The sequence below is a fragment of the Pleurodeles waltl genome, chromosome 3_2, assembly GCF_031143425.1.
Source record: "Pleurodeles waltl isolate 20211129_DDA chromosome 3_2, aPleWal1.hap1.20221129, whole genome shotgun sequence".
NCBI classification, from domain to species: domain Eukaryota; kingdom Metazoa; phylum Chordata; class Amphibia; order Caudata; family Salamandridae; genus Pleurodeles; species Pleurodeles waltl.
The window spans coordinates 67,719,353-67,741,081 of record NC_090441.1 but is presented as its reverse complement, the minus strand read 5'-3'; positions in this window follow the sequence as shown (position 1 = coordinate 67,741,081).

Here is a 21,729-nt window from a genome sequence, read left to right as displayed (position 1 = left end):
CTGCCCAACTTCATTAAATCCAGCTTATTCCACCCTCTGATCCCTGCCTCTGCCTCCCGACCGGTCCGGAAGGAGTGGGTCCCAAATTGCGAGGCGTTCCGTCCCATCATCCTCAGGCCTACCCACAAGACCGCTAAAAGTTGGTACGCAGAAACACCCTGCCCATCTTTATGGCGAAAAACCCCTCCATCTCTACCCATATCTATACTCCTCAGCCGTCTGCCCAGCGAAACGGGGCATATTCCAGAAACTGGATATGCGGGGAGCACCACATGTACTCCCTTCCCCAGTTGGTCCGTTTTAGTATTACCAATCCGCAGGGCCACCCCATGTGCCCCGAACTTCACTTCGTCCCACTTTACGCCTGGCGTGGCTTTCAACCCCAACAATTCTGAAACCCGGAATGCCTCAAAAAACATCCAAGATATTAATGTCCTAAATAATAGGCATTCATCCTCATCTGAACATACCAGCCTCAGTGCTTGCAGAACCTCCTTTAGGAGACGCAGCAACATAGGCTGCCTCACACTGCCCCTTCTCTCTTCTTCCTTAGCCCAACCATCCAAAATCCTTTTACCCAGCTCCCCCGCCGACGGAGCGTAACCCCACAACAATTTTCCCATAAAGGCAATGCCCACCAACTTCCCTGCTATGATGATTCTAGACTGCTGTCTCTCCACCATGTCCATGATAAACTACACCACGTCTTCCAATCTTTCTTTGTCAGAGTCCCTTTTCCGCGCCACAGTCCGCAAAAATTCTCGCCATGCCCAGGCATACGCCTGTTGTCTGGACAACGCCAATGAGTTCACCACCAGATGCAACATCCACCGTTGCCTATGGTCCACAGCGCCGCTGGCATTGTCGTCCTACACAGGCCCGCTTCCGCAACCAACCCATGGAACCTCTCCCACTATGAACGAGACAATGCATCCGCAATGTCATTGTTCACTCCGGAACATGTCGAGCCTTAAACATACTGCCACGCCGCAGACATTCCAGCATAAAGATTCACAGCAATTGCAACACCTGCACATCCCTCGCCGACTGTCTATTGACCACCTGTACCACTGCCAGGTTGTCCACCCTAAACAACACTTTTTGTGCTCTAAAAGGTGACCCCATATGCATACCGCCACCACCAATGGAAACAATTCAAGAAATGCGATGCTCCGACTCCCGCACCGCCATGCCACTGACCATTCCTCTGCACAGTACTTGCCCTGCCAGTAAAGTCCAAAACCAGATGCCCCAGCTGCATCTGAAAATATTTGTACATCCCATTCGCGGACTGCCCATTTCTGTATAGGTATGCTGTTAAAAGATTCCAAAAATATACACCGTATCCTCAAATCCTCCTTCACCCCAGCGCAAAGCTGCACACGGTGATGGGGTAATCGATGCCCTGACAAAGCCATACCCAGTCTCCTACAAAAGGTCCTCCCGGCTCTTACCACCCTGCATGCAAAGTTAAGGTGGCCAAGTAGTACCTGAATGTCCTCGACCGTCACTTTAGTCCGTTGGACCATGTCCTTTACTGCCACAATCATAGCCGTCTGTTTGTCCCCCGGTAACCGAGCCACCATAGCCTCCATGTCCAATTCAGTGCCCAAAAAATCCAAGGAGTACTGGGCCCCACTGTTTTTATGGGGGTCAGGGGTAGACCCAGGCCCCCCATAATTTCCTGAAATTGCCGCAGCACCACTGCGCACTGGTCCGAACCTGTTGGAGTCGCAAAGAAAAAAATCGTCCAAATAATGTGTCACTTCCCTGTGCCCTATTATTGTGGTAAATATCCATTGCAGACATGTGCTGAAGCACTCAAATAAGGAGCAGGAAATCGAACAGCCCATGGGTAGTGCTTTGTCCACATACCACCTCCCTTGAAACTGAATACCCAAAAGCTCAAAGTCACTTGGATTCACTGGCAACAGCCTAAAAGCTGATTTTATATCCCTCTTGGCCATCAATGTTCCAGGGCCCAGGGACTCCACCATAGCAATAGCCACATCCACCCATGCATACAACACCTTTGTCAGCTCCTCCGGAGTGAAATCATTAATGGAGGACCCCCCCGGCCAAGATAAGTGATGGATCAGTTGGTACTGCCCCGGTTCTTTTTTAGGCACCACCCCAATCGGGGAAACAATAAGATTTGCCAACGGCCAGTCTGAGAAAGGGCCCTCCATGCATCCCTCAGCCACCTCTTTTTCAAGATTAAGTTGCACCACCTCCTCTTTGCCCCTGACTGACCTCAAATTTTCCACCCACTATCGCTGCCCTGGTCCCATGTACCCCAAATGAAAACCTTGCAACAAAACCTGCGCCGCCCACTTGTTGTCATACCTCTCCAACCAGAAATGCAGTCTGTCAATTTTAACTGGAGTAAGAGCTTTTTCCCCACGAGCCTGGTCCCACTTTTGGCCGAGCTGAACCCTGCCCCCCTTGGATTCCCCCTGGATGATTCTGAGCCTGTCCCATACCTTGGGAGCCCCAGCTGCCGGTGGCATAACAGTTAATAAGTGCGTGTCGGCCTGGGTACCGGGAGCACTTGTGTCTAAATTTACAGTATTCACGAGTGCACAACCCTTTATTGAAGTCTCAACATGCTCCTGTCTTTGCTGCCCCAGTTCCTGTTGCTCCTTGCCCCGCTTTGTGTTCGCTCCAGCCCTACCCGGGGTGGAGCACTCTTGAAAGGGCCGATAAGTAATAGGCAAGCCACTGGCCATAAAAATGGTTTTGACAACTTTCGAGGGGCCCATCGTGTGTGGCCATAAATCTACATCAATCTCCCCCCACTGAACTTCCGGGTCAGCTGCCATTCGTGCCTGAAACTCCTCATCATACTGCACCCAGGCATAACCCCCATAATTTAGGTGCACCTTCCGGATAGTGTCCTTGTATTTAAACACCGCCACTGACCTCTCCGGGAAGCGTTCGCAGTACATGCTTGCAAATATTAAGAATGCAGCCGTCCAATTTTCAATAGTAACCGGGACTCTTGGCTGCTTGGGTAGCTCATACCTGAATCTGACCTCCCGATGTAAAAGTTTTAACATGTCTACATATTCCCCCGGCAAATCTTCTCCTTCGTAGTTGACATAAGGTGTGCCCGGAGGGTTTTGGCTGTACCCATATAGGGTAGTTTCTTGACCTTGCCAATCACCTTATCATTGCCCGCGTACTCTTTTGGCTTTCCTGCCTCATCCGATGTCCCCAAATTCACCGTTCTTCCCCACCCTTCCGTCCCCACCCTTACATACGAAACATAAACCCCTTTATGTAACCGCTCCTCCGAACTGTCCGCCTTTGCCTCAATCACCACTGAAACCAAACCAATGTGTTTCCGATCCAAATCCTTACCTGGCATCAAGGACAGTGGCAGCTCCCAAGCCGTCCGCCTCGCAAATTGTCCGCCACCTTTCGGCTCAGCCACCACCTGCAATGATGAGGGACAGGATTAGACACCCTCCTTGTGCCCCACCATTCCTCCTCCTTATCTCCCTCCTCAACACTCTCCTCATCATAATCAAAATCTTCCTCACAAACTCCTTCGGTGCACTCACCAAGCAGGGCGCTCCCAGAAGCCCTTGCCCTTTTCACTATGGCCTTCGGAAAGCCCTCCAAGCCGCTCTGATGTGCCAGGCCGCTGACCCTTGGGGACCGTGATGCCAGTGGGTGCAAAACCCCTTCCGTCACACAGTCCCCGAAGGCCAACCTTAGCCTCTGATGCCCTGGTTCGTTCTTCCTGCGGTGATGTCATCCGGCTGACTGCTCGGGGCCCGCCTTCTCTTCTTCCCAGGGTCTCCGGGTCACAGCGAACCCACCTGGATCATGTTGCATCTCTATCGCCTCACACTGCCAAAAAAGACCCAATGTGCCGGTAAACACTGACACCAATCCCCGTCTATCTGTGTCCCATCTCACCTCTGACTCTATTTCCACATCCTCCCACTCTACCCCCGCCATGCTAACCTCCATCTCCTGGCCCACAGCCTCACCACCATCACCCCAATCACTTTTGGCCTCCGGAACCCAACACCTGACATAAGTGCGCCTTGGGGGAAGCACCCTCAACCTGATGCCATCTTCTTCGACCTCTTGCCCCCCCCTCCTCTTCCTCCTCGCCCCATTCCATCAGGGAGTCCCACCTCGGGGATACGGTGCCCCCCACCCCACTCCGTGAACGGCAGTGTCCCCAACCCACCCTTGTATCCTCCCCCCAGTTCCCCCTACCTTAACAGAGGCCCGCCCCAACCCACTTGGCCTATTCACACTATCCCTTGCAGCCCTTGCTCACCCATTTGCCTCACCAACTTGCAAAAGTGCGCCCCCGGTAGAAATCCCCTCCCTTTGGGCCCATCTCCCTCCCCCACCTGCCCTACTTAATGAATGTCTGCCCCCCATAGTCAAAAACCGCCCCCGGGACCCACTCCCAGCATGCCCAGCCACCAGACGCCCTCCTTGCATCCCCCCCACTGAATGAGGGCGCTCAGCAACCACACCTCTGGCCCGCAATACCACACGGCGTGTCCGCATCGGCCCTGCAGTTACAGAGGGCGGGGAAGCAGCGCGTGCTCCCTGCCCCTCCCTTGACGCTGAGAAACTCCCTCCATGCCCTTTCCCCCAGCTCCCCAGCCTTTCCTGCGGTCCTGCGCTCCTCGCTTGGTGCGGCAGCGAGCAGGCGAACACGGCTGCCACCACGCCGCTTGCTGCTCTTCTGGCCAGGCACAGGTGGTCGAATGCACCCTCATGCACAATATCCATGCGCCCGGCGTCCTGCAGAATTTGGAGAGCCGCTTTCACCCTGTCGTCCTCCATACTCTCAGTCGCGCCCCTCGCAGCCTGGCCCCAACGCTGTACGTACTCCGCTCTCACTCTCGCCCTCACCGCCGATGTTACCACCACGCCCGCACCAATTGACCGCATAAGTACCCGTCCCCTTAACAATTACTCCTAAACAAAGGGTATTATTAATATTTATTTATTTCACTGCTAACAAACTATATTTATGCCACTGCTAAACAAACTAGCCTTACAACCAAAAACTTTTTCCCACCCAACCTTCCACCGTGTCACCTTAACAAAATGGTGGTCCCCCACAAAATGTCTCCATACAAAAATGCCCAAATGGCACTCGTGGTCCATACCACCTTCCTCAAACTTCGCAGGGGGGAGACCTCTTGCAGTTCGGCAATCCCCCTGGGGACCCCCATGTGCATAATGCGCTACATGAAGAAAAATGCATTGTGATCGCGCTGAAATTGGAAACGGAAAAACCGAGCGCGACCGTGCTATGTAAACCCCAGCGCTGCGAGGAAAATAAAAAGATAAAGTAGTCCAGAAACCATGCTAAAAACATTGAGCCTGGTATGTTTTCAATAGTTTACCGGTGCTGTGTAGGTGGGCTAAACATTGGAAAGGCATGACATATGCATGCCTTTCACAAATGAAAGCAAGCGGATTTTAAAAGGCAAGCACACGAACCAATGAAAGTGACTGACGTGACATGGGTGTGGTTAGAAGCCCAAAGAGAGATTACAGCAGGGGACGGAGCGCTTTGCGCTGTTCCCTAAGAATGGACTGTGTGTGGACTTGTGTTTGCTAAACAAAACAATTATTGTGAAGTGTCATCAGCTGCCAAAAATTAATGGACTTTTGTCTACCCTGGAAGGGGCAAAAGTCTTTAATAATATCGACCTTAAAAGAGGTTTACCACCAAGTGAAGCTGAAAGAAGAATCACAATTTCTCAATTCATTCATCACCCCATTTTGGGCTTATAAGCATTTGCGCTTGCCGTTCAGCCTAGCATCACGGGCGAGTGTATTTCAAAAACTGATGTTTATATTAATCAAAGATGTGTCCGATGTTCTGGCATTGCAGGATGACATCCTTATATTTGCCAAAACTGTGGAAGAGGCAAAGTGCTAAAAATACTAAGTAAGCATGGCATGATGGTACTAAAGCCAAATGTAAGTTTTTAACCAACAATGTACAATGTTTGGGTCATTGTATCACATCTGAGGGGATCAAAGCTAAGGAGGACCTTATGAAAGCATTGAGGGATGTCCCTTCTCCCTGAAACAAGGAGGAGTTAAAATCACTCTTGGGGCTGAATGATTATTATTCCAGGTTTGTGATGGGGTACACTACGCTCATGGAGCTGCATAAAAAATTTCAAGGAAAAAGGAGCAATTTTGTTGGGGTCCAGAAGAGCAAAAATTAGTTTGGATATCAACAATATTTGAACCAAAGTTCCTGCATTGAAAACTCTCATTAATGGTCACAAATATATTATCACAGTGATGTGAATGTGGTGGGCCTGGGCGCTATCGACAACACTGAGTATACCTTGGCTTTTGCTTTTAGGGTGCTACCCGAAACAGAAAGAAGATACAGAACCATTGAAAAGGAAGCTCTTGCTTGTGCATGGGCAATTAAAAAATGTAGACCTCACGGTTGGGGTACACAATTAACCTTGTGCACTCATCACAAACCTTTAATGTATTTGTTGGGTTACAAAGGTGCATCATCTGCTTCTTTACCTCTAATAAGAATTAATTCAAAGCTCTAACAGTGCAATTTCGATGTCAGATCCATACTTGGTAGTACTAATGCAAGAGCGAATTGTATATCCCGACTCCCTGGGAAACAGGAAAGGATGCATGATAAGGACTTGTTTTGAAATGAGAGTGTAGTAGCTAGCATGGATGGTGTGAACAGATTTCAAGGCACAGTATCTGAAATGGAATAGAACAACACATGTGAAGAAGATTACATTTTAGGAAAAGTCAAGCAGTTCTTAGAACAAGGATGGCCTCCAGTAAAACAATTCAAAGAAGAGTTATATTGTCATTGTTAATTGGTTGGTCAACTTATTATTGAGACAGGTATTTTATTGTGGGCAAGGAAATTTGCTGTGCCTAAAGCATTAAGATGAAAAATAATTGAATTGGCTCACAGGGGGGATTTAGGGACCAAAGAGCCACAGGAAATTCTAAGGTGTTACTTTTGGTGGCCTTATATAGATAAGGAAGTGGATACCTTTATCAACACATGCCAGGAATGCATTATGTCTAACAAACATTGGAAGTTAAAAGATACCCCCCGATCTCCATACCCATGCCTCAGGACCATGCCGTAAGTTAGCCCTAGATTTTACGGGACCTGTTTCAGCATGATCTGACAAGAGAAAGTTTTTGATAGTTATTACAGACTATTATTCGAAATGCATATACTTTGATTTTGTGGCATAAATGTCTACTTACGTGGTTATTCAGTTTTTAGACAAGGTTTTTGCTTTGGAAGATTATGCTGATTAATTAGTCACTGACAACAGAGTTCAATTGGTGTCTGAAAGTGTGGAATAATTTTTGAAGGATAAGGGTATTAAGCATTACAATGTAGCTTTATATGCAGCTCCAGAGAATGGTGCCATTGTGAGGGTTAAGGAGGGTATTCAAACAGCTTTGACATGTGAGGTGAATGTTAAGAAGTTCATTCAAAGTAAAGTGTGGGCTTATTGTAATATACCTGACAGCTTTACAGGTGTACCACCTTTCACCTTGCTGAGAGGAAGGCAATCACACACAGGGCTGTGTCCTGGTTGCTTGAAGAATAAAGCTTCCAGTCTGTGGAAGAAATAGTAGATTTGAAGAAAATGGAATCCAAAGTCAAGAAAGCCCAGGAACAAATGAAGACATACCTTGATACTGTGAAGCGTGCAGGTGTGAGAGAAGTTTGTGTGGTATCCTGGGTTATGTTAAAAGATATGAATCCTAGGAAATCTAAAGTGGATTTTCATTCTAATGGCCCATTTATAGTCTCCAAAGTGGCAAGCTCGTCAGACAGGTGAGACGATGGACATTGGTGAGCCGAAATTAATTTGATTCTTCTACATAATTATAAAAGCACTGTGGTTAAAAACAAATTGCAACAGCCAAGAAATGTGTTATTAGCGCCTATAAGTGGATTTTGAAGAAATGATTGTTCTTCACATTTGCAGCCCATCATTACAAGTAACGACTCAATGGCTAATGATTTTGAACTTGATAAAGCCGATTTCATTCAGGGTACAAAGGTCAATAATTCCAGTAATGAAAGCAAAGGCTGCAATAATGAAGGAGCTAACAGCAGGGATGGAATCACTACCAGAAGTGGAAGACTGTCCAGGAAACCTGGTTATTTCCAAGATGTGTCTGTATAGTCTATAGTATATTTTGTTTTTACTGAGTTTATGTTATTTTTATTAACCCCTTTTGTGCTGAGAACGGCTGTGGGCTGTCATCAGCCACGGTGCTTGCGTGCTGTGGAGATCCCCGTCTGCCCTTGTTCACGAGCCAGGAAATTGCTCTGGTGCGGGCACCAGTGGCATTTCCTGCTTCAAAACAAGTTCCCCACCTCCCGAGGCTGTTTTTGTTTTTCATTGATATGATACGATGATCAGCACATGCAGCACACTGACGTAATTTCAAAGAAAACAAAAGTGAAATGAGTCGATCAGCTCATTTCACTTTCCCTGCCTCGGTACTCAGGAGGCTATCTTAGCCCCCCAAGCACCGAGGCAGACGGGAGAGGTATTGTTGGAAAGGGGAGAACCTCCCCTTTCCAATGGTACCCTTCCCAAGTGGATCCCTGCTTGGGGATGCCCCAAAGAGGGCGATCCCCAAGCAGGTATCCACCCACTAGGCACCAGGGAGGATGGAGCGGCCCCTTGGGCAAGGACCTGGCTTCCCCTCATAATCTGGGGCATATTCAGTCCTTCTGCCCAACTGCAGGGCAGATGGCGGCAATAGTCCTTGAACCCATTAGGGTGACAGGTTTTTTGTTTAGTTATTGCAGGGGTGGGCCATAATGGCCCTATCATTGCCCCCACCCCAAGTAAAATGTGGACAGTCTTTATGCCCCACTGGGGGGGCGGATGGGGTCAATAGTCCCCAATCTGCTCCCCGTGGGGGGGTCAGAAAGCCCATTAGCACACCAGAGATTCTTTTTATTAGTGTCGTGGTGAGGGCTGCCCAGTACGGGCATGGCAATGCCCCCCCCCCCAAATGGGTACAGTCTTTCTGCCGCAATTGGAGGGCAGATGGGGGCGATAGCACCCGATGTCCCCTTCCCCGGGAATTTTTCATTAATATTGGTGTAGTGGTGGGGGCTGGTCATGATGTCCTTGTCAATGTCCCCATCCAAAAAAAAGTGGGCACTGTCTTTCTTCCCCCTCTTCGGGGGGCCGTTAGGGGCAATAGCCTCTGATCTGCCCCCCTAGGGGGTAGAAAACCCACTAGGCACCAGGGATTTTTTTTATTAGTGTAGGGGTGAGGGCAGCCCAGTACGGGCATGGCAGTGCCTCTCATCCTCCAAAATGGGCAGTCTTTCTGCCCAGCCTGCTGACTAAAGCATCTCATCCCAAGGCAAGAAAAAGATAGGACTCTTTTGGGTTTTGATTTCACATATGGGTCAGCAGAGCTTGGCTTACTCCCAATGTCGTCCCAATTGCAACGGTGAGCGGCTGCACTTTTTGGGCTTGGGTAGGCTGCTACCTGGAAAGACCTACCAGACCCAGTCACTTCTGGAAAGTAGACATGTGGGGAAGTCAAGGGTGGTGTGCTTTAAATGCGCCCCACATCCTTTTCCTACCCACAATGCCCTGCAAACTCCAACTTTGTCTGAAGTCACACATTCTCCCTATATTTCTGAGGTGGAAACTTCTGCAATCTGCAGGAATCCACAAAATTCCCACCACCCAGCAATTCCCCACCTGTGCCAATAAAAACTGTGCCCCCTTTGTGTGGATGGGCCTAATGCCAGTGACAGGAACAGATCTAACTGAGGTCAATAAGTGTCTCCACGCAAGCGTTCCCATTGTCCTTGGTTTGATCCGTTCCTGTTGAGGCTCTAGGTCCTGCTACACAGGTGATGCAGCATTTTTTTTGGCACAGGTGGGGCGATGCTGGGTAGTAGGAATGTTGTGGATTCCTGCAGATTCCAGAAGTTTCCATCACAGAAATGTGAGGAAAATGAGTGACTTCAGGAAAAGTGTGAGGTTTGCCGGGCATAGTGCATAAGAAAACCTAATGAGATCCACACAAGTCACACTGTCCTGGATTCCCCTAGGTGTCTAGTTTAAAAACATGTTCCGGTTGGATAGGTTTCCCTATATTCCGGCTAAGGTAGGGTCCAAAATCTATAGCTACCCACATTGGAAAATAAGGGTCAGTTTCTGCTGGAAAAATGCGCTGCATACATGTTGGGTTTTGGGATGTTTCCTGGCACGGGCACTTCGTCTACCCACTCAAGTGAGGTACCATTTTTATCGAGAGACTTGGGGGAATGCCATGTGGAAGGAATTTTGTGGCTCCCCACACTTTCCAGAACTTTCTTGATACCCCTTTGTGTTTAGTTTTAAAAAATGTAGAAGTTGGCTGGTTTCCCAAGGTGCCGGCTGAGATAGAGCCCAAAATCCACAACTAAGCACATTGCAAAAAATAAATCAGTTTTCAGTGAAAAAATGTGATGTGTCCATGTTGCATTTTGAGGTGTTTCCTGTCACCGGCACTAGGCCTACCCACACAAATGAGGTCCCATTTTTATTGGGAGATGTGGAAGAATGCTGGGTTGAAGGAAGTTTGTCAGTTTCCCAGATTCCGGAACTTTGCATCACTGAAATGTGAGTAAGATGTGTTTTTTAGACAAATTTTGAGGTTTGCAACAGATTCTGGGTGACAGAACCTGGCGAGAGTCCCACAAGTCACCCCATTCTGGATTCCACTAGGTGTCTAGTTTAACAAAAAAGAACAGGTTTGTTAAGTTTCCCAATGTGCTGACTCAGTTAGAGCCCAAAATCCCCAGCTAGGCACTTTGCAAAAAAGAGTCTGTTTTCAGTAGCAAATTGTGAAGATCCATGTTGCTTTTTGGGGCATTTCCTGTTGGGGGCACTAGGCATACCCACACAAGTGAGGTACCATTTTATCAGGAGACATGAGGGAACACAGGATAACAGAACAAGTGTTATTACCAATTGTCTTTGTCTACATTTGTGCCTTCCAAATATAAGACAGTGTGTAACAAAGAAGTCATTTTGAGAAATGCCCTGAAATTGACATGCTAATATGGGTACCCCCAAATTCAGAGATGTGCAAATAACCACTGCTTCTAAACTCCATATTGTGTGCCCATTTTGGAAATGCATAGGTTTCCTTGATACCTATTTTTCACTCTTGCCATTTTACCAAATGAATTGCTGTATTCCTGGTACACAATGAAAAAACATTGCAAGGCACAGCTCAGTTATTGGCTCTGGTAACATACGGTTCTTGGTGAACCTATAAGTCCTATATATTCCTGCAACCAGAAGGGTCCAGCGGACGCAATGGTATATTGCTTTTGAAAATCTGCCATAGTTAGAAAAAGTTACAGATGAAAATGTAGACACAAATATCTGTTTTTTCCAGCTCAATGTCAATATTATTTTTTATTTCAACTGTTTCTTTCTATAGGAAAACCTGAAAGGATCTACACAAATGACCCCTTGCTGAATTCAAATGTTATCAACTCTTCTGAAATGTACAGCTTTTTGGGATCTACCATGGTTTTCATACCAATTTCTACCACTTTCTGGAAGGAGGTTGAAGGCACAAAAAATAGGAAAAATGGGCTATGCCCCTGCAAAATGCCAAAACTGTGTTGAAAAATGTGGTTTTCTGATTCAAGTCTGCCTTTTCCTTGAAGCTGGGAAGATGGTGATTTTAGCACCGTAAACACTTCATTGATGTCATTTGCAGGGAAGAAACAGATGCTTTCTTCTGCTGCACTTCTTTCAATTTTTCCTAAAAAAAACTACATTTTTGCTGTATTTTGGCTAATTATTCAGTCCCATCCAGGGGAATAAAGAAACCCGGGGTACCTTTGGAATCCCTAGGATGCTGGAAAAAAAGGATGCAAATTTGGCATGGATAGCTTATGTGAACAAAAAGTTATGGGGCCTAAGCGCAAACTACCTCAAAATGACAAAAAAGGATTAGCACAGGAGGGGGAAAAGGCTTAGCAGCGAAGGGGCTAAAAAGGGGGGGAGATGTGTAGTATTCTATATTCTACATTATTGCGATGTCATCTATGTTGGTACATCATCTTTTGTATCAAGTTATAGAAGTGCATCTTCCAAGAGTTGTTACATGTTCTGTCCTCCTGCCTATAATGAAGGTTGCCAGATAGGCAGTTGTGAGTTGAACGTCAAAAAGCTGGAAGGACGCTGGAGGGTGGGGTCCACTGTTCACCTAGGAAGCTCATTAAATACATCCTACCTAATTTCTACTAGATTGCGTTAATCTTTCATGGTGTACTTACTGTAGGAAAGTACCATCTTGCCTGGCATGTTACCACCATATTTCACTGTATGTATGTTGTTTTAGCCCTTGTGTCACTGGGATCCTGCCAGGCAGGACCCCAGTGCTCACAGTATGTGCCCTGTATGTGTTCCCTGTGTGGTGCCTAACTGTATCACTGAGGCTCTGCTAACCAGAACCACAGTGTTTATGCTCTCTCTGCTTTCTAAATTTGTCACTGCAGGCTAGTGACTAAATTTACCAATTCTCATTGGCACACTGGTACACCGATATAATTCCCTTGTATATGGTACTTAGGTACCAAGGGTATTGGGGTTCCAGGAGATCCCTATGGGCTGCAGCATTTCTTTTGCCACCCATAGGGAGCTCTGACAATTCTTACACAGGCCTGCCACTGCAGCCTGAGTGAAATAACGTCCACATTATTTCACAGCCATTTTTCACTGAATAGAAGTAACTTATAAGTCACCTATATGTCTAACCTTCACTTAGTGAAGGTTGGGTGCCAAGTTATTTAGTGTGTGGGCACCCTGGCATGGCACTAGCCAAGGTGCCCCACATCGTTCAGGGCAAATTCCCTGGACTTTGTGAGTGCGGGGACACCATTACACGAGTGCACTATACATAGGTCACTACCTATGTATAGCGTCACAATGGTAACTCCGAACATGGCCATGTAACATGTCTAAGATCATGGAATTGTCACCCCAATGCCATTCTGGTATTGGGGGGACAATTCCATGATCCCCCGGGTCTCTAGCACAGAACCCGGGTACTGCCAAACTGCCTCTCCGGGGTTTCCACTGCCGCTGCTGCCAACCCCTCAGACAGGTTTCTCCCCTCCTGGAGTCCAGGCAGCCCTGGCCCAAGAAGGCAGAACAAAGGATTTCCTCTGAGACAGGGTGTTACACCTTCTCCCTTTGGAAATAGGTGTGAATGGCTGGTGAGGAGTAGCCTCCCCCAGCCTCTGGAAATGCTTTGATGGGCACAGATGGTGCCCATCTCTGCATAAGCCAGTCTACACCGGTTTAGGGATCCCACAGCCCTGCTCCGGCGCGAAACTGGGCAAAGGAAAGGGGAGTGACCACTCCCCTGACCAATACCTCCCAGGGGAGGTGCCCAGAGCTCCTCCAGTGTGTCCCAGACCTCTGCCATCTTGGAAACAGAGGTGTTGGGGGCACACTGGACTGCTCTGAGTGGCCAGGGCCAGCAGGTGATGTCAGAGACCCCCTCTGATAGGCTCTTACCTTTCTTGGTAGCCAATCCTCCTTCCTTGGTAGCCAAACCACCTTTTCTGGCTATTTAGGGTCTCTGCTTTGGGGAATTCTTCAGATAATGAATGCAAGAGCTCACCAGAGTTCTGCTGCATCTCCCCCTTCAACTTCTACCAAGGATAGACCGCTGACTGCTCCAGGACGCCTGCAAAACTGCAACAAAGTAGCAAGATGACTACCAGCAACATTGTAGCGCCTCATCCTGCTGGCTTTCTTGACTGTTTCCTGGTGGTGCATGCTCTGGGGGTCACCTGCCTTCACCCTGCACTGGAAGCCAAGAAGAAATCTCCTGTGGGTCGACGGAATCTTCCCCCTGCTAACGCAGGCACCAAAAGACTGCATCACCGGTCCTCTGGGTCCCCTCTCATCCTGACGAGCATGGTCCCTGGAACACAGGTACTCTATCCAAGTGACTCCCACAGTCCAGTGATCCTTCAGTCCAAGTTTGGTAAGATAAGTCCTTGCCTCCCCACGCTAGACTGCAAACCTGTGTACTGCGTGATTTGCAGCTGCTCCGGCTCCTGTGCACTCTTCCAGGATTTCCTTTGTGGACAGCCTAGCCTGGGTCCCCAGCACTCTGTCCTGCAGTGCTCAATCCTCTGAGTTGGCATCCGACATCGTGGGACCCTCCTTTGTGACTCTGCATGGACTCCAGTTCACAAATCTTCCAAGTGCCTGTTCAGGTACTTCTGCGGGTGCTGCCTGCTTCTGTGAGCGCTCTCTGAGTTGCTGAGCACCCCCTCTGTCTCCTCCTCCAAGGGGCGACATCCTGGTCCTTCCTGGTCCTCAGCAGCACCCAAAAGCCTCTACCACAACCCTTGCAGCTAGCAAGGCTTGTTTGCAGTATTTCTGTGTGGGAACACTTCTGTATCCTTCATCACGACGTGGGACATTTTCCATCCAAAGGAAAAGTTCCTAGTCCTCTTCGTTCTTGCAGAATTCCAAGCTTCTTCCATCTGGAGGCAGCTTCCTTGCACCTTCATCCGGGGTTTCCTGGGCTCCTGCCCACCCCTGGACACTGTTGTGACTATTGGACTTGGTCCCCTTGCTTTGCAGGTCCTCAGGTCCAGGAATCCGTTGTCAGTGCACTGCTGGTGTTTGTTGTTCTTGCAGAATCCCCCTATCACGAATATTGTGCTCTTTCGGAGTAGTAGGTGTACTTTACTCCTACTTTTCAGGGTCTTGGGGTGGGGTATCTTGGACACCCTGACTGTTTTCTTACAGTCCCAGCGACCCTCTACAAGCTCCCATAGGTCTGGGGTCCATTCCTGATTCGCATTCCACTTTTGGAGTATATGGTTTGTGTTGCCCCTAGACCTATGTTCACCTATTGCAACCCATTGTAATTCTACACTGTTTGTATTACTTTTCTGACTCTTACTTACCTGTTTTGGGTTTGTGTACATACATTTTTTGTATATTTCTTACCTTCGTACTGAGGGTACTCACTAAGATACTAGTGGCATATTGTCATAAAAATAAAGTACCTTTATTTTTAGTAACTCTGTGTATTGTGTTTTCCTATGATATTGTGCATATGATATAAGTGGTATAGTAGGAGCTTTGCATGTCTCCTAGTTCAGCCTAAGCTGCTTTGCCATAGCTACCTTCTATCAGCCTAAGCTGCTAGAAGCACCTCTATTCTACTAATAAGGGATAACTGGACCTGGCACAAGGTGTAAGTACCTTTGGTACCCACTACAAGCCAGGCCAGCCTCCTACACTTGCCCCCAACACATAGGTTAATTTGGGGTTTGCTTCTACCTTACTCTGACTAGGATTGTGGTTTCCGCTTGACCAGGGCTCAGAACCCAGTCAACCAGTAACCAATTTCCAACAGGTATACTGAGAGCCTATTTAACACTGCAGCATATAGTCCTCCTCACTAAGAGCTTCTATAATAATTTTACCTGAAAGGTGGGAGATAGTAAATATAGCATCAAAGTCAAGACCAGTATATTACAAGGATGCTTGATGTCAGCTTTGCTCTTCGACCTAATCATTGACTGGGGATGGGACGCACAACTGAAGACCAATCCAGAGGCATTATTTGGAGGACATTGACTATGTGGTAGACCTAACCTTGCTCCGTCACAAACACCAGCATATGCAGGAAAATTCCTCTCACCTCAACATCTATGCATAGCAAGTGGGCTTGGTGATCAACATGAACAAAGCAGAAGTCATGCCACTTAACATAGCAGACTCTTCACTAATCAAGGAGGATGGAGAGAACAGAGCCGAATGAAAAGTCCACCTACCTAGGCAGTACTATCAGACATGATGGAGGAGGAGGCAGTAACATCAAAAGAAGACTGAACAATGCCACAAATGGCTTTATGGTGCTGAACAATGTGTGGAGGTCACCTCAGTTCAGCACCAACACCAAGCTGAGGCTTTACCAAAGACACATTCTGTACACACTCGTGGAGAGATCAGAATGCTGGCAGATGATAAAAAGGACTGCCAACACTCTTGCATAGATCAGAATGCTGGCAGGTGATAAAGCACAACATCAACAAACTGTCAGTCTTCCACACCCGTAACTTGACAAGAATCTTGTGCATTTTCTGGCCGCAAACCATCTCCAACCAAGAATGGCTCACCAGATGCAAACAAGAGAGCATGGACACCATTGTTATGAGAAAATGATGGAGATGGATAGAACACACCATTAGAAAATGACAAGACTTCCCTCACAAGTGCAGCTCTCCACTTAACCCCAGAAGGCAAAGGGAAGAGAGGCAGGCCAAAGACCGCCTGGAGGCAAACTTTGGAAACAGAAATGAAGACCCTGAACCACACCTGGGGCACCACACAGAAACGTGTCCAAGTCAGACAGAAGTGGAGGTCCTACGTTGTTGCCCTACATGCCAGTTAGCATAATGGGCAGTAAGTAAGGAGGAGAGAAAAAGGGAGGTTGAGAAAATAGTGGAAGAGAGAAATGAACTTACATGTATGGACACAATAGGAAGGTAAATAGCATATAATGAGACAAAATATAGGCGGTCATTAAGAACACGGCGGTAAACACCGCCAACCGCCGTGGCGGCGGTGAACAGAAGACCACCATTGGCGGTGAATAGAAACCCGCCATATAATGAACCAAAACCCCGAAACCCCCAAAAATCACCAGTCACCGCCATGACCCTGTGGGCGGAAATGCTGGATCTTCCTCCCCACCACCTCCGAGCACACCCACATCCCGCCCTCCAAATAATGATGCACAAATCACCTTGGCGGACAGTGGAGGCCGGATGACCATTGGCGGTGGACTTAACAGCATTGGATAAGCGTGCAACCCACACACCTGACACACATTCATAACCCCATAAAACACCCCTAGACATACCCCACAATCCTTTGCAATGAAACCAGGCTAAGAAGACGGAGAGCACCAGAGGCAGACACCGAACGCCACCATACACGAGACGCACAGAAGAGCACCCTCACTGCGTTCCCACCCCCAACACCATTCACCACACTCACCATGTCAACCCCCCCCCCCAAAACATCCGCGCTTCACAAAAAGGGAGTTAAGGACCATGGTTGACGAGATCCTGAAGGTGAAGCCACAAATATTCGGGGCCGAGATGCAGCACACACCCATCGCAAGGAAGATGGATGGAGCTATGGCAGACCATCCACGCACCAGGGATGACATCTGGAAGAGATGGAACGACTTGCGGGGGAAGGTCAGGGGCATGGCATCAAGGCACCACATTGCAGTCCGGAAGACTGGGGGACAAGCGCCACCAACACCACCAGAATATACAGACTGGGAGGAAAAGGTACTGGCCATCCTGCACCTTGAGGGACTCACTGGACTCACTGGAGGAATGGACTTGGGTAAGTCATCAACATTTACCCCATATACACCATACCTGTAATGCATGCACCACCCCACCCCACCCACCAGAACCAACACCCCACCCAGGCAACAGCCACTAAATCCACCCCCCCTGCATGACCACAAACAGGTCCACATCCTTTCCCCTGTGCACAGCCATCTACCCCTGTAAGTACCCACAATGGAACAACACCACCACCACAATGCAACCCCTCAGTCGAAGCAAAATGCAGTGTAAACCTCACAAAGACACCCTGTAAGGCCACTGAAAGTAACCCCAGCACAAAATAGCCCAGTCCTGTGCAACCCAAACGTTCATGCATCTGTAACAGACATGTCTATATCCCCCAACAGGCACCACCACCCATGGCACCCTAACGGACGGGACAAGGAGTGCCAGTGCCCCCCAGGGAGACAGAGGCACCTCACAGGGCACTGGTGAAGGATCCCTGGACACTAATGAGCAGGCAGGCCCCTCACACAGTCCTGGACTGTCACTATGCAGCAGCCCCACCAAGGAAACCACTGTCACCCCTACCACCCAGTCAAGACCAGCAGCCCAGGGCAAGCGATCCCACACAAGTGTATCCAGGCCACAGACTGGTGGAACACAGATACAGAGGCCACAGTCTCCCACTCCCAACATGCAAGAAGGCGAGGGCCCCAGTACAAGTGGTACTGCCAGACAAGTGCAGGGGACACAGGCACAGGGGGCTGGCAAGTGCAAGGGTCTCAATGGGCCATGGGGGAGGCCGCAGGATGGATGCAGAAGCCTAGGACGTGATATCAGAGGTATTGGGGGCCTACAAGCATACCCATGACACGTTGGCACAGATAGTGTCCACCCTGGAGCACAGTCAGAGGATGCAGCAGGAACACCACCAACAGGCCATGGAGCAGTGGAAACAGCACAACGCCACAATGGCCACCATAGCAGAAGAACTGCTGCAGCTGGTACAAACCCAGTCTTAGACCCACACAGGACAGGAGGCCCCCACTACAGCACCAGGCACCCACCATGAAATTCCACCATCAGCAGAAACATCCCAGGAACTCCCCTCACAGGAAACCCAAGGGCCTACCATGTCATCCCCTGAAGATTAACAGCAGGTGCCCAAACGTACCCTCAGGCCAAGATATGGCACTGGAACCCCAGCAAAGAACAAGGCCCCCTTCAAGAAGTAACTAAGCAACAATCTGCACAGCAACCATCCCACTCAATCAGCCACCACACATTGCTAAGAGGCACTATAACTAATGTAAGAAATGATGGACCCATCAATACTACCAACAAGGCTGCCACCACGTTGGCTTTGAGGACACCCACCCCTTACGACTTGCCATCACTGTAATTAGCACTATTCACTCCCTGCAACCAATAAAACACATATCACACCTGTAACACTGTCCCCTGTGAAAAAATGTGAACAAAGTGAAGTATGGATGCAACTGGCTGATAACCACTTTATTGTCAAATCGTTGCATGAAGGGAGTCCTGTGTGCCTAAATGTGGGCCCTAAGTAAATGCAGAAAATATCAATCTGTACCATGCAGAACTGGACCATGTTTCACATATCATTATCAACCCCCCCTATATGACAGAGCACACTGACAGTATGTGTCACAAACCCCAATGTCAGCCCAAAGTCCCACACAGTTACTGGAAGTAGAGTTGTATCAGTTGGGTCCTGGAATTGACATCTTCCCCTTCCGCATCATCACCATCACTCTCCTCCCCTAACTGAGGTAGCTCTTCAGGACATACAGCACCCTCCACCTCCAAGATGGGGATAGAATGTCTTACTGAAACGTTGTGCAGCATGCAGCAGGTCACCACTATTTTATGCACGTTTTCAGGCCCATAGGCCAGGGAACCCCCGGATATATGTAGACAACAAAATCTAGCCTTCAGGAGACCTATTGTGCTCTCTATCACCCTCCTAGTACGTCTATGGGCCTCATTGTAATTCCTCTCTGCATCCGTCCTAGGATTTCTCACTGGTGTCAGGAGCCAACGCAGGTTTGGATAGCCAGAATCACCTAGAAAAAGGGGCAATACAGTGTAGTCATTGTTAAGCCCCTTAGTCAGACAGCCTGGCTGTCTGCTATGTGTCAGTCAGTGACAGACACACATACCTATGATCCACCCTCTGTCCTCTTGGATTTGTTCCATCCTCTGTGGCACACTACTGTTCCTCAACACAAAGGAATCATGGACTGAACCTGGGAACATGGTATTCACATGTGAGATGTACTGGTCTGCAGAACATACCAATTGGATGTTCATGGAGTGAAAGTTCTTTCTGTTTCTGTACACCTGTTCACTGACTCTTGGGGGGATGATTGGTATGTGGGTGCCATCGATGGCACCTATCACATGGGGTATGTTGGCAAAGACATAGAATTCAGACTTGATGGCAGGGAGGTCAGTACTTTGGGGAAACTGCAGGTGTCGTACAACTGCATTTAGAAATCTTGTCAGTACCATGCTGAATATTGGCTGTGAAAATCCAGCACTCATTCCCACTGTCACTTGAAATGAACCCGTGGCCAGGAAATGGAGTGCGGAGAGCACCTGCACTTCAGTAGGGATGGCATGCTGATTACAATGGTGCCCTTCCTCGCCACAAGGGTCGGTACCTCGGAGGGGTATCAAAAAGGTGTGATGAACACACATACATAGGCACACATTGTCATCAATTGTGCACTGTATATTTCATTGTAGTGACTCAACATTAACTTCTACTTGACAGATCTACATCTACACCTCAATGAGGGAACAGTGTTTTTCATGTGTGGTATATTACGGAATGGTCACATGCATAGGTGCTTCATGTGGCTAGTAGGTCCTGCCTTGTGCACATTTTTATTTATAGATGCATAGTTACTGCCAAAATGTCTGCCCACTGTAATCCAGGCCTTTCGTTGTGGAAGTGACCTCATACCGCTAGCGGTTGATGTCACAGCGTAAGGCGGTGTTTACCACTGTTCGCACCATCATCGGTTAACATGGATGCCAATGGGGAATCATGGCGTATCATGATCGCCACCGGCGGTGACGGTGCACATCGCCGCGGTACGTACACGATTTTGTCATCTATTATTCACTTGACTCCCTGATCTTGTGCGGACAGGTACTCCACTGTGTGTACTGCTGTGGCCTGCCTCTGTTCATGGATGTGGCTCGCGTTGCAGGGGAAAGGGCCCCGGCCTTCACCCAGGAGTAACTGGAGAGGCTAGTGGACGTGTTCCTGCCCCTGTATGCAAAACACTGTGGACGGCCAGAGGTACAGGTGAGTCTGGGCTTTTGGGGGCACTGTTTGGGTGTAATGGATGGTTTTGAATGGACATATGTGTGCACCTCTGAGCCTGCATGGGCCGTGGTGCATGGCATGCTGCGTGCGTATGGCCTGTAAGTCTGAGAGTACTGTCCGTTCCATTGTGGACGAATAGCCAGCTGTAGCTATCTTGCAAGTGCCTGACCTCTGTGTTCCATATCTGTGTCACCCTTTTAGGCCAGCACCCACCAGAAGAGGGCACTTTGGCATGCCATCGCCAAGGAGGTGCGGACCCTGGGGGTCTACAACCGGCAGAGCACCCACTGCAGAAAGAGGTGGGAGGACCTGTGGTGCTGGGCGCATAAGATCTGTGAGGCCCAGCTGGGGAAGTCCTCCCAACGTGGAAGGGGTGCCCGTCGGGCACTCTCCCCCCTCATGCAACGTATCCTGGCGGTGGCGTACCCATACCTGGATGGGCACTTGAAGGCTGCACAGCAGTCACAAGGGGGTGAGTACTCATGTCACAAGCTTCAGTCTGGAAGGATGTCTGTGTGTGCATTAGGGTTCAAGCTGCTTAGAGCCAGGGACTCTGACCGGTACCCATGTACATGATGGTCCCCAAAGGGTGTAGGAGTGTCTATGTCAGGTCTCCCACACGTCGCCTCGTTAGTTAGTTTAGGGGATGGATGTAGAGCAGTGTTCTGGTCAGTAGTCAGGGGCATGGCCATGGGCATAGTGAACAGTGCTGCCTGTTGGGTGTGTCTTCTGGGTGGGTGTATGTCTGGACACTATGTACATCTATTCAGCTATTTACAAGTGTCTCTCCTGTTTTGTCTCCCCATCCCTGTTCTCTTGTGTTGGTTTTGTACAGCAGCAACATCTGGCGAGGGAGCTGGGGCACCGGCAAGTGGGGAAGCAGTGGCCCACAGATCCTCAGAGGCAGAGACATCTGACGCCAAGGGGACCAGTGAGTGGGAGGGCGAGG